The 13,750-nt window shown below is 42.0% G+C and overlaps 1 protein-coding gene across 1 annotated transcript in view; it reads left to right on the forward strand.

Annotated features, from left to right (window-relative positions):
• Window positions 1–13,750, forward strand: part of LOC115109800 (voltage-dependent calcium channel subunit alpha-2/delta-1-like) — a 101,891-nt gene that overhangs the window by 74,755 nt on the left and 13,386 nt on the right.

The raw sequence follows: 13,750 nt of genomic DNA on the forward strand, positions 1-13,750 counted from the left end.
ACTTGTTCTTATTACAGAAGCCTACACATGCTTTTTGAAAAACATATTTTCGGCAATCCAGATGCCCAGATATTTATAAGCGGGATCACAATGAATGAGAGCACCATGTGGTTTAGCCACAGAAAAAGTCAGGAACCTTCCCGCTGGCCATGATTGGTTGAGATAATGGATTGTCTGTGAGATTAATTCGGATTGGTCTGCGATGTAGCACTCTTCTATCTATAACATGAGCTGCTCAGTGTGTGTAGGGTAGACCTTTCTAATGTGGCATTTTTGAAAGATATCACAGAGTGACATTTTTTTGCTAATGCTCTCCACTTTTAATTTTTTTATTTCACCTTTATTTAACCAGGTAGGCAAGTTGAGAACAAGTTCTCATTTACAATTGCGACCTGGCCAAGATAAAGCAAAGCAGTTCGACACATACAACGACACAGAGTTACACATGGAGTAAAACAAACATACAGTCAATAATACAGTATAAACAAGTCTATATACGATGTGAGCAAATGAGGTGAGATAAGGGAGGTAAAGGCAAAAAAATGGGGTGCAAAGGAGCTAAATAAATCAATAAATTAAATACAGTAGGGAAAGAGGTAGTTGTTTGGGCTAAATTATAGGTGGGCTATGTACAGGTGCAGTAATCTGTGAGCTGCTCTGACAGTTGGTGCTTAAAGCTAGTGAGGGAGATAAGGGTTTCCAGTTTCAGAGATTTTTGTAGTTCGTTCCAGTCATTGGCAGCAGAGAACTGGAAGGAGAGGCGGCCAAAGAAAGAATTGGTTTTGGGGGTGACTAGAGAGATATACCTGCTGGAGCGTGTGCTACAGTTGGGAGATGCTATGGTGACCAGCGAGCTGAGATAAGGGGGGACTGTACCTAGCAGGGTCTTGTAGATGACATGGAGCCAGTGGGTTTGGCGACGAGTATGAAGCGAGGGCCAGCCAACGAGAGCGTACAGGTCGCAATGGTGGGTAGTATATGGGGCTTTGGTGACAAAATGGATTGCACTGTGATAGACTGCATCCAATTTGTTGAGTAGGGTATTGGAGGCTATTTTGTAAATGACATCGCCAAAGTCGATGATTGGTAGGATGGTCAGTTTTACAAGGATTATGTTTGGCAGCATGAGTGAAGGATGCTTTGTTGCGAAATAGGAAGCCAATTCTAGATTTAACTTTGGATTGGAGATGTTTGATATGGGTCTGGAAGGAGAGTCTAACCAGACACCTAAGTATTTGTAGTTGTCCACGTATTCTAAGTCAGAGCCATCCAGAGTAGTGTTTGTGGACAGGCGGGCAAGTGCAGGTAGCGATCGGTTGAAGAGCATGCATTTAGTTTTACTTGTATTTAAGAGCAATTGGAGGCCACGGAAGGAGAGTTGTATGGCATTGAAGCTTGCCTGGAGAGTTGTTAACACAGTGTCCAAAGAAGGGCCGGAAGTATACAGAATGGTGTCGTCTGCGTAGAGGTGGATCAGAGACTCACCAGCAGCAAGAATGACCTCATGATGCATACAGAGAAGAGAGTCGGTCCAAGAATTGAACCCTGTGGCACCCCCATAGAGACTGCCAGAGGAGGACCGTGTTTTGAAATCAGTGGGATGTGGAAGCAGAGTATGATAGCTAATGAGATGGAGAAAATTCTGGAATTTGATTGTAAATATGCGAAGGGAGTCGAAATGAGAACACACAGAAGGCTGTTGTATAGTACACATCTATTCAGATTACATCTTCAAACTAAGGGTAACCATGGCATCCATGACAGAGAGGGAGAAGCGTTCATCCATGTATACAGGTAAGAGAGTCTAGCTAGCTATAGTTTCGGATATCAAATGTTTCTAATTTAGTCAGAAAGTTGTTTTCATTGCATGTTAAAATGTGCTATTAGCTAGCTAGCTAATTTTAGCTGGCAGTCTCGCTAGCTAACTTTACATGTTTGATCTGTATAGTAATATTATTTGCATCTCAGAGCCATTTGCATTGCTAGTTATAGCCTAATGTTAGCTAGCTAATATTAAACCTAGTTGGTTAGCGTTAACTACCTGCAGATTACCGCAGGGTAGTAACGTTATGAGTTGGGACTATGGTTCATTGTTTAGTTAGCTAGCTAGCTACGTGTCTAAACACAAGACTCCACTATACAAATAACCATCTCACTGTACCGTTTACACCTTCTGTATCCTGTGCATGTGACAAATAAACTTGGAGTTTTATTTGATATATGTGTGTTTCCCAGAGACAGTAATGTGATGAACAACATGACCTGCACCAAAGTCAAATTAGGATATAACGTTAGGCCAACAAGTTCTAATATTTTGTAGAATGCCTGCTTTTATGTTGTCACACTCATAACGTAAGCTATTTTCTGTAATTAGTTCAGCATTAACATGTAAATAATTATCTTGTTTACTTTCCTTTAATAATGAATACAAATGAGATAAGGTTAAAATGTTGTCAGCTATATGATATGTTCATCATATAAACTGGCTAGCCAGCTAACTTAACGTGAACTAGCTAGCTAATAAGATTGAAACAAACCATAGAATTGTTTAGAAAGTTGCTTTTAGTTTCCTGGTTTGCTAGATTGACATATACAAAAAAACTATTTCAAAAGGATGGGTTTATTGGTGTTAAAATACACCAGTTATGCTATTTTGGAACAATAGGCTGCTGATGTCATGCAGCCTATTGTTTTTGTGTGTATACTTTTTATTTTTCCAAAAGTTGGGTTACAATTATATCAACTTTCAAAGCAGAATTCCTTTCCCATTGTTCCTCAACTGTAGTGTATGATATATAATTATCTTCCTATGAGTCTGTAGTTTTATATCATGTAAAAAATACAATTTCAAATGTTGCTACTTAAGACGGAGCCGGTGTATTTGTTTGTTTTCATGGTTATATACAATAGGAGTTGGCCAAGGCACATACTGTATAGTATGGGAGCATGAGGCTAACTAACTAATAGTGTAGGACTGAGAAGGAGAAATCTGAGCGTACCTTCTGGGATAGACTCTAGTTATCCCTCCGTCAGTGGCTACAAACCTGGCCAGGACCCCACCTCTGGGAACCAAAAGAACACACAGAAACCAATCACAGTTCAACAAAAGAGGCTAAGGGACCATCGAGACAAATCAGAAAGAGGCATGAACTGAATATTCCAGTGTGTGTGTGTGTGTTATTTCTGTTTCACTGTGTCCAGAACCTTTAAAAATAAATTGAGCCTCTACTTTTACCCAATGTAAAAAACACCATTTCAAATGTTGCTTCTAAAGACCTAATCAAGCCGGTCGGTCACGTTTGACAAAATATTTATGGGGAGGTCATAATTTCATGGAGTCTTTGAAGGAAGAACCCACATGGTAAAAGTGGAAAACAAGTTAGGTCGAAAGAGAACTGATTTTAACCAAGTCAAATGAATTGATTGTGTTAGAGGTTTTATGATGCTTGTACAGTGCATGTGGAAAGCATTCAGACCCCTTGACTTTTTCCCACATTTTGTTACGTTACAGCCTTATTCTAAAATGATCAATTTACACACAATACCTCATAATGACAAAGCAAAAAACAGTGTTTTAGATTTTTTTGCAAAAAAGATAATACAAAAAAAGAAATATCACATTTACGTAAGTATTCAGACCCTTTACTCAGTACCTTTTTGAAGCATTTACAGCCTCACGTCTTCTTGGGAGTGACGCTAAAAGCTTGGCACACCTGTATTTGGGGAGCTTCTCAAATTCTTCTCTGCAGATCCTCTCAAGCTCTGTCAGGTTGGATGGGGAGCGTCGCTGCACAGCTATTTTCAGGTCTCTCCAGAGGTGTTCAATCAGGTTCAAGTCCTGGCTCTGGCTTGGCCCCTTAAAAAGGACATTCAGAGACTTGTCCCATAGCCACTACTGCATTGTCTTGACTGTGTGCTTAGGGTCATTGTCCGGTTGGAAGGTAAACATTCGCCCCCAGTTTGAGGTCCTGAGTGCAGGTTTTCATCAAGAATCTCTATGTACTTTGCTCCATTCATCTTTCTCTCGATCCTGACTAGTCAGACTCCGGACAAGGGCACATCGCGCACCACTCCCCAGCATTCTTCTTGCCAATGTCCAGTCTCTTGACAACAAGGTTGATGAAATCCGAGCAAGGGTAGCATTCCAGAGGGACATCAGAGACTGCAATGTTCTCTGCTTCACGGAAACATGGCTTACTGCTATCCGATGCGGTGCAGCCAACGGGTTTCTCCACGCATCCGCTGACAGAAACAAACATCTTTCTGGTAAGAAGAGCGGCGGGGGCGTATGCCTCATGACTAACGAGACATGGTGTGATGAAGGAAACATACAGGAACTCAAATCCTTCTGTTCACCTGATTTAGAATTCCTCACAATCAAATGTAGACGCATTATCTTCCAAGAGAATTCTCTTCGATTATAATCACAGCCGTATATATCCCCCAAACAGACACATCGATGGCTCTACGAACTTTATTTAACTCTTTGCAAACTGGAAACCATTTATCCGGAGGCTAGCTGGGGATTTTAACAAAGCTAAAAAACAAGACTCCCTAAATTGTATCAGCATATGGCAACCAGGGGTGGTAAAACCTTGGAAAACTTCCCGACGCATATAAGGCCCTGCCCCGCCCCCTTTCAGAAAAAAGCTGACCACGACTCCATTTTGTTGATCCCTGCCTTAGGCTCCCACGCTGAGGTCTGTCCAACGCTGGTCAGAAAAAGCTGACTCCACACTCCAAGACTGCTTCCATCACGTTGGGACAAGTCAGATGGAATACGCTGATTGGTGTAGAGTTCATTAGAACGTGCGTGAAGATGTCGTTCCCATAGCAACGATAAAAACATTCCCAAACCAGAAACCGTGGATTGATGGCAGCATTCGCGTGCGAACCACTGCTTTTAATCAGGGCAAGGTGTCTGGTAACATGTCCGAATATAAACAATGCAGCTATTCCCTCCGCAAGGCTATTAAACAAGCTAAGCGTCAGTACAGAGACAAAGTGGAATCTCAATTCAATGGCTCAGACACAAGAGGCATGTGGCAGGGTCTACAGTCAATCACGGACTACAAGAAGAAACCCAGCCCAGTCACGGACCAGGATGTCTTGCTCCCAGGCAGACTAAATAACTTTTTTGCCCGCTTTGAGGACAATACAGTGCCACTGACACGGCCTGCAACGAAAACATGCGGTCTCTCCTTCACTGCAGCCGAGGTGAGTAAGACATTTAAACGTGTTAACCCTCGCAAGGCTGCAGGCCCAGACGGCATCCCCAGCCGCGCCCTCAGAGCATGCGCAGACCAGCTGGCCACCATTGTTCCTGTTCCCAAGAAAGCTAAGGTAACTGAGCTAAACGACTACCGCCCCGTAGCACTCACTTCCGTCATCATGAAGTGCTTTGAGAGACTAGTCAAGGACCATATCACCTCCACCCTACCTGACACCCTAGACCCACTCCAATTTGCTTACCGCCCAAATAGGTCCACAGACGATGCAATCTCAACCACACTGCACACTGCCCTAACCCACCTGGACAAGAGGAATACCTATGTGAGAATGCTGTTCATCGACTACAGCTCGGCATTCAACACCATAGGGTCATCAAGCTCGAGACCCTGGGTCTCTACCCCGCCCTGTGCAACTGGGACTGGACTTCCTGACGCCCCCAGGTGGTGAGGGTAGGCAACAACATCTCCTCCCGCTGATTCAACACGGGGGCCCCACAGTGCGTTCTGAGCCCTCTCCTGTACTCCCTGTTCACCCACGACTGCGTGGCCACGACGCCTCCAACTCAATCATCAAGTTTGCGGACGACACAACAGTGGTAGGCTTGATTCGAGACGGCCTACAGGGGAGGTGAGGCCCTCGGAGTGTGGTGTCAGGAAAATAACCTCACACTGTCAACAAAACTAAGGAGATGATTGTGGACTTCAGGAAACAGCAGAGGGAACACCCCCTATCCACATCGATGGAACAGTAGTGGAGAGGTAGCAAGTTTTAAGTTCCTCGCATACACATCACAGACAAACTGAATTGGTCCACTCACACTGACAGCGTCGTGAAGAAGGCGCAGCAGCGCTCTTCAACCTCAGGAGGCTGAAGAAATTCGGCTTGTCACCAAAAGCACTCACAAACTTCTACAGATGCAATCGAGAGCATCCTGCTGTATCACCGACGGCAACTGCTCCGCCCTCAACCGTAAGGCTCTCCAGAGGTAGTGAGGTCTGCACAACGCATCACCGGGGGCAAACTACCTGCCCTCCAGGACACCTACACCACCCGATGTTACAGGAAGGCCATAAAGATCATCAAGGACATCAACCACCCGAACCACTGCCTGTTCACCCCGCTATCATCCAGAAGGCGAGGTCAGTACAGGTGCATCAAAGCTGGGACTGAGAGACTGAAAAACAGCTTCTATCTCAAGGCTATCAGACTGTTAAACAGCCACCATTGAGTGGCTGCTGCCAACACACTGTCATTGACACTGACCCAACTCCAGCCACTTTAATAATGGGAATTGATGGGAAATGATGTAAATATATCACTAGCCACTTTAAACAATGCTACCTTATATAATGTTACTTACCCTACATTATTCATCTCATATGCATACGTATATACTGTACTCTACATCATCGACTGCATCCTTATGTAATACATGTATCACTAGCCACTTTAACTATGCCACTTTGTTTACTTTGTCTACATACTCATCTCATATGTATATACTGTACTCGATACCATCTACTGTTTGCTGCTCTGTACCATCACTCACTCATATATCCTTATGTACATATTCTTTATCTTCTTACACTGTGTATAAGACAGTAGTTTTAGAATTGTTAGTTAGATTACTTGTTGGTTATCACTGCATTGTCGGAACTAGAAGCACAAGCATTTCGCTACACTCGCATTAACATCTGCTAACCATGTGTATGTGACAAATAAAATTTGATTTGATTTGATTTGATTTTGAGTGTCCCAGTCCCTGCAGCTGAAAAACATCCCACAGCATGATGCTGCCACCATCATGCTTCACCGTAGGGATGGTGCTAGGTTTCCTCCAGACGTGATGTTTGGCATTCAGGCCAAAGAGTTCAATCTTTAGGTGCCTTTTGGGAAACTCCATGCGGGCTGTCATGTCCCTTTTACTGAGGAGTGGCTTCTGTCTGGCTACTCTACCATAAAGGCCTAATTGGTGGAGTGCTGCAGAGATGGTTGTCCTTCTGGAAGGTTCTCCCATCTCTACAGAGAAACTCTGGAGATCTGTCAGAGTGACCATTGGGTCCTTGGTCACCTCACAGGCCCTTCTCCCTAGATTGCTCAGTTTGGCTGGACGGACAGCTCTAGGAAGAGCCTTTGTGGTTTCAAACTTTTTCTATTTAAGAATGATGGAAACCACTGTGTTCTTGGAGTCTTTCAATGCTGCAGACATTTTTTAGTACCCTTACCCAGATCTGTGCCTCGACACAATCCTGTCTTGGAGCTCTACGGACAATTCATTTGACCTCGTGACTATTTGCCCTGACATACACTAACAACTGTGGGACCGTATAAAGACAGTTGTGTGGCTTTCCAAATCATGTCCAATCAATTGAATTTACCACAGGTGGACTCTAATGAATTTGTAGAAACATCTCAAGGTTGATTAATGGAAACTCCATTTCTTGTCTCATAGCACAGGGTCTGAATACGTCTTTAAATAAGGTATTTCTGTTTTTGCTTTGTCTGTATGGGGTATTGTGTGTAGATTGATGAGGGAAAGAAATAATTTCATCCATTATAGAATAAGGCCGTAACGTACCAAAATGTGGAAAAGGTCAAGAGGTCTGAATTCTATCCAAATGCACTGCATGTAAACCAAAGTGTTAAATATTGTTATATGCATCAGTTGGGGTGTCTATAAGCTTTAATTTGAGGTACTAAATCTTGCATGAAAGTGCATCCTTGTAGCGGTGAAGGCTAATATTATCAAAATGTTTACCTTGGAGTAAGTTGAGCCAATGTAAAGTTTAACAAATTGAAGTGTTTCTTCCCAGGCGTAATGCAAGGCATTATTTGGGATATAAGGTAACAACAGGGCCTGTCCAAAGCTAAAAGTGTAAAAAATGTAATGTACAAAGTGTTTGTTAGGTGTGTTAATATCCGAACGTGATTGGGAGTCCCATAGGGCGGCGCACAATTGGCCCAGCATCGTCCTGGTTTGGCCGGGGTAGGCCGTCAATGTAAATAAGAATTTGTTCTTAACTGACTTGCCTAGTTAAATAAAGGTTACATTTAAAAATAATTTAAAAGATGCTTAAAATGTTTAAAAGACAAAAAGATTATTGTGATTGTGTTGAATTGTTTTTGAATTGTTTTAAAAAGAAAGTGGTAATATTTAAATCAGTACAGACATTAATTTACCCTGTCACGCGGCTCAATTTATCCCATCCCCGGTTTAAGCGGGGTAAAGGGACCACTTTTTTTGGACAAGCTATGTTTTGAAAACTGTAATGTTTACATGAATTCTGATTATGTCCAGGTATACACAACATCCTGAAATCTATGTAGATATCTTTGTTAGAAATAATATTATATTTCCCTTGATGGTGACTGCCGGGTTGGGAAAGACTAATGGCGTCCGCATGCTTTCCATCCGGAAGAGTTCCGAATAGTTCGTACATACACTACCATTCAAAAGTTTGGGGTCACTTAGAAATGTCCTTGTTTTTGAAATTGTTTTTTTTGTCTACCACAGTGTAGACATCATTTTTTATTAAATATCTGCAAAGGCATACAGAGGCCCATTATCAGCAACCATCACTCCTGTGTTCCAATGGCACGTTGTGTTAGCTAATCCAAGTTTATCATTTTAAAAGGCTAATTGATCATTATGGCTAATTGATCATTATCAGCACAGCTGAAAACTGTTGTTCTAATTAAAGAAGCAATAAAACTGGCCTTTAGACTAGTTGAGTATCTGGAGCATCAGCATTAGTGGGTTCGATTACCAGGCTCAAAATTGCCAGAATCAAATAACTTTCTTCAGAAACTTGTCAGTCGGTTCTTGTTCTGAGAAATGAAGGCTATTCTATGTGAGAAATTGCCAAGGAACTAAAGGTTTGTTTTCACAGTATTTTACTGTTATTACAAGAGATTGGTGCAAGAAGGTTGACTGGGGTGGCAGGGTAGCCTAGTGGTTAGAGTGTTGGACTAGTAACCGGAAAGTTGCGAGTTGAAACCCCTGAGCTGACAAGGTACAAATCTGTCGTTCTGCCCCTGAACAGGCAGTTAACCCACTGTTCCTAGGCCGTCATTGAAAATAAGAATTTGTTCTTAACTGACTTGCCTGGTTAAATAAAGGTAAAACTAAAAAAATTAAAATAAAAAACACATTACAGAACATTAATGGCGAGTTGGCATTTTATATAACTTTCACTTCAAGAAGCCTTAACAAAGGCTTCCAAACTGGCAGTGACTACAGGGAAAAAACAGACATGGCAAAAAGCTAGCTGTCACATCAATATGTCCTCTATACATCATACCTTGACCAACACTATAACCACAGGGTTTAAATTGGTAAGCATCCCCTCTCACGGGTGCAACAAATAAATCCTGTTACAAGGCATGCCCCAAAATATGTTAATGAAACAACAATACCATTCACCCACTAGTAGTCAAAAGTTATTTGGCTCTCAAAAAAGATACGGTACTATATTCTGTGGGGTGGAATTACAGTACATTTTTGAAATACAGCAATTTTCCCAAAATGCACAATAATTTACAGTAAGCGGCAATAAGCGTTTCAGCATTTTTGTTTTACTGTTGATAATAACTCAAAATACTCTATAAATACAAATATTTTGTTATTGTGGGTCAACGCTTGCTAAAATACAATAAAAAGGTACATTTCCCCTCAACTGCCCCAATAGACAGGTTAGCTGACAATGTCACAAAAACAATGCACGCGATTCAATGACGCAGAAGTCAGTGTGTTGTTGTGATTCCAGGTGGCTAGATAGCTAGCAACAATGACAAGAAGCTGCCATGTGGGGAATCATAGGTGGCTCCTTTCAGCTAGTTGTATCTTGTTCTTGACATCATGTCTTGTTTTGAATTGTTTTGAAGGCATATCTATGCAAAATTAGACGTTTTGTTTTTTACATTGAATAAAATTGGAGACTCCAAGCTAGAAAATGGTATTTCATACACTGCAGAGGAACTGAAGAGAAAGTAATTCTGCTTTGAAAGTGGAACCCACTTATGGCATGTAAAATGTTTTGGTACACCTACTGGAGAGCTCTTCTTTGTCTAAACCCATTCAACATCGTTCACACTCTCTTAAGCCTTAGCCCCACCCATCTCTTTAAGGATTCTCAGTGTAGTAAACAACCAAAGATTTCAAGACTAAAAGTGGTGAAAGTAGTAGCAAAAAGTAGTAGTAAAAATGTACTTTATCTACTCCTTTGCCTATATACCATTCTGATTGTGGTGCAGGTCATGTTGTTCTTCACATTACATCTCTGATAAACACATACTATATCAAATACAATCTAAGTTAATTTGTCACATGCACAGGATACAGAGGCTGTAAACAGTACAGTGAAATGGTTACTTGTATAGTGGAGTCTTTTGTTTAGACATCTAGCTAGCTAGCTAAATAATTAACCATAATCCCAACTCTGTCGCATTCAAAACAACTCGGGACTCTGGCCTCTTTCTAGAGCTCCGACACAGATCATGCACATAACTTTAGCTAGCGAGCCAGCCAACTAACGTAATCTAGCTAGCTAACAGTATGCTTTAAATTGCAATGAAAACAACTTTCTGACAAAATTAGAAACAAATAAATTCAAATCAAATGTCATTTGTTACATGCGCCGAATATAACAGGTAGACCTTACCCTGAAATGCGTACTTACAAGACCTTAACCAACATTGCAGTTCAATAAATAGATTAAGAAAATATGTACTGAATAAACTTAAGTACAAAATACAAGTAACACAACAAAATGACATAACAAGGCTATGTACAGGGGGTAACGATACCGAATCAATGTGCAGCGGGTACAGGAAAGTCGAGGTAGTTTGTACATATAGGTTGGGGTAAAGTGACAATGTATAGATAATAAACAGCGAGTAATAGCAGTGTAAAAAAGGGGCCTTCCTCTGACGGCGCTGAGTCGGTCCTGGATGGCAGGAAGCTTAGCCCCACTGATGTATTGTGCCGTACACACTACCCACTGTAGCATCTTACGGTCAGGATGCTCTCGATGGTGCAGCTGTATAACTTTTTGAGGATCTGGGGATCCATGACAAATCTGTTCAGTATCCTGAGGAGGAAAAGGTGTTGTTGTGCCCTCTTCACAACTGTCTTGGCATGGACCATGATAGATTGTTGGTGATGTTGACACCAAGGAACTTCAAACTCTCGACACGCTCCACTACAGCCCCGTTGATGTTAATGGGGGCCTGTTCCGCCCTCCTTTTCCTGTAGTCCACGATCATCTCCTTTTTCTTGCTCACATTGAAGGAGAGATTGTTGTCCTGGTATCACATGGCAAGGTCTCTGACCTCGTTCCTATAGGCTGTCTCATCATTGTCGGTGATCAGGCCTACCAAAAGAAAAAACATTTGTCCAGTTTGAGGTCAGTAATCGCTGTTCTGATGTCCAGAAGCGATTTCTGTTCATAATAGATGGTAGCAGCAACTTTTATGTACAAAATAAGTGACAAACAATGCAAAAACAAACAAAATAGTACAGTTGGTTAGGAGCCCGTAAAACGGCAGTTAGACTCTTACCCGTATACATGGATTAATGCTTTTTCCTCTGTTATGAATGCCACTGTTGCCCTTAGTTTGAAGATGTTATCCGGAGACAGGTGTTTTATACAACATTCCTCTTTCAGTGTTCTCTTTTTGGACTCTCTCCGCATTTGACAATCATCTCTCTGCTTCCACTAGGAATTCCAACGATTTCAAACATATTCCATGACAACATATTCCATGACAACGACACCATTATACCATTTATTCCTCACCATTATAATCAGAAAACTGTCTGGTTCAATGGAAATGTTTTTACCTACAGTACCAGTCAAACGTTTGGACACACCTATTAATTCAAGTGTTTTTCTTTATTTTGACCATTTTTTACATTGTAGAATAATAGTGAAGACATCAAAACTATGAAATAACACATCATGTTGTAACCAAAAAAGTGTTTAACAAATTCTTTAAAGTAGCCACCCCTTCCTTGCCTTGATGACAGCTTGGCACGATCTTGGTGTTCTTTCATCCAGCTTCATGAGGTTTTCACCTGGAATGCATTTCAATTAACAGGTGTGCCTTGTTAAAAGTTCATTTGTGGAATTTCTTTCCTTTTTAATGTGTTTGAGCCAATCAGTTGTGTTGTGACAAGGTAGGGGTGGTATACAAAAGATAGCCCTATTTGGTAAAAGTCCATATTATGGCAAGAGCAGCTCAAATTTGCAAAGAGAAACGGCATATTTCTCTGCAGATCTATTTAAGCTCTCTGGTTGGACGGAGAGTGTCGCTGCACAGCTATTTTCAGGTCTCTCCAGAGATATTAGATCGGGTTCAAGTCCGGGCTCTGGCTGGGTCACCCAAGGACATTCAGAGACTTGTGCCGAAGCCACTCCTGCGTTGTCTTGGCTGTGTGCTTAGGGTCATTGTCCTGTTGGAAGGTGAATCTTTGCCCCAGTCTGAGGTCCTGAGCACTCTGGAACAGGTTTCGCTTTGTCATTGTGGGTTATTTTGTGTAAATTTATGAAGAAAACAAATAATTTAATGCATTTTAGTATAAGGCTGTAACGTAACAAAATATGGAAAAAGTCAAGGGGTCTGAATGCTTTCCGAATGCACTGTAGGTAAGCTATTTGGTTAACTATTTAACTAACTATTTAGCAGTCTCATGGTAGAATCTATTCAGGAGCAATTTGGTCCCAGACTTAACGCTCTAGTACAGTTTGCCATGCGGCAGCAGAGAGAACATTCTATGACTTGGGTGACAATTTCATTTGACACCACCTGGTCTAGAGGTCCTGGATGGCAGGGAGTTCAACCCCAGTTATGTACTGGGCCGTACGTACTACTCTCTGTAGGGTCTTGCGGTTAGAAGCAGTTGTGATACCAAGCGGTGATGCAACCAGTCAAGATGTTCTCAATGGTGCAGCTGTAGTACTTGTTGATGATCTGAGGGCCCATGCCAAATATTTTTAGCCCTCTGAGGTGGAAGAGGCGTTGTCGTGCCCTCTTCCTTACTGTGTTGGTGTGTTTTGGATTATAATAGATCCTTAGCGAGTGGACACAGAGGCACTTGAAGTTATCGACCCGCTCCACAACAGCCCAATCGATGTGAATGTGTTGCCTACCCTTACCACCTGGGGGCGGCCCATCAGGAAGTCCAGGATCCAGTTGCAGAGGGAGGTGTTCAGTCCCAGGGACCTTAGCTTAGCTTAGGGCTCCTGAGTGGTGCAGCGGTCTAAGGCACTGCATCTCAATGTAAGTCCCTGGCTCGAAACCAGGCTGTAACATATCTGGCCGTGACTGGGAGTCCTATAGGGTGGTGCACAATTGGCCCAGCGTCGTCTGGGTTTGGCCAGGGTAGGCCCTCATTGTAAATAAGAATTTGTTCTTAACTGACTTGCCTAGTTAAATAAAGGTTACATTTTTAAAAATATACAAAAAGTAGTGATGAGCTTGGAGAGCACTATGGTGTTGAATGCTGAGCTGTGGTCTA

The sequence above is a fragment of the Oncorhynchus nerka genome, linkage group LG25 (assembly GCF_034236695.1).
Source record: "Oncorhynchus nerka isolate Pitt River linkage group LG25, Oner_Uvic_2.0, whole genome shotgun sequence".
Lineage (NCBI taxonomy): Eukaryota > Metazoa > Chordata > Actinopteri > Salmoniformes > Salmonidae > Oncorhynchus > Oncorhynchus nerka.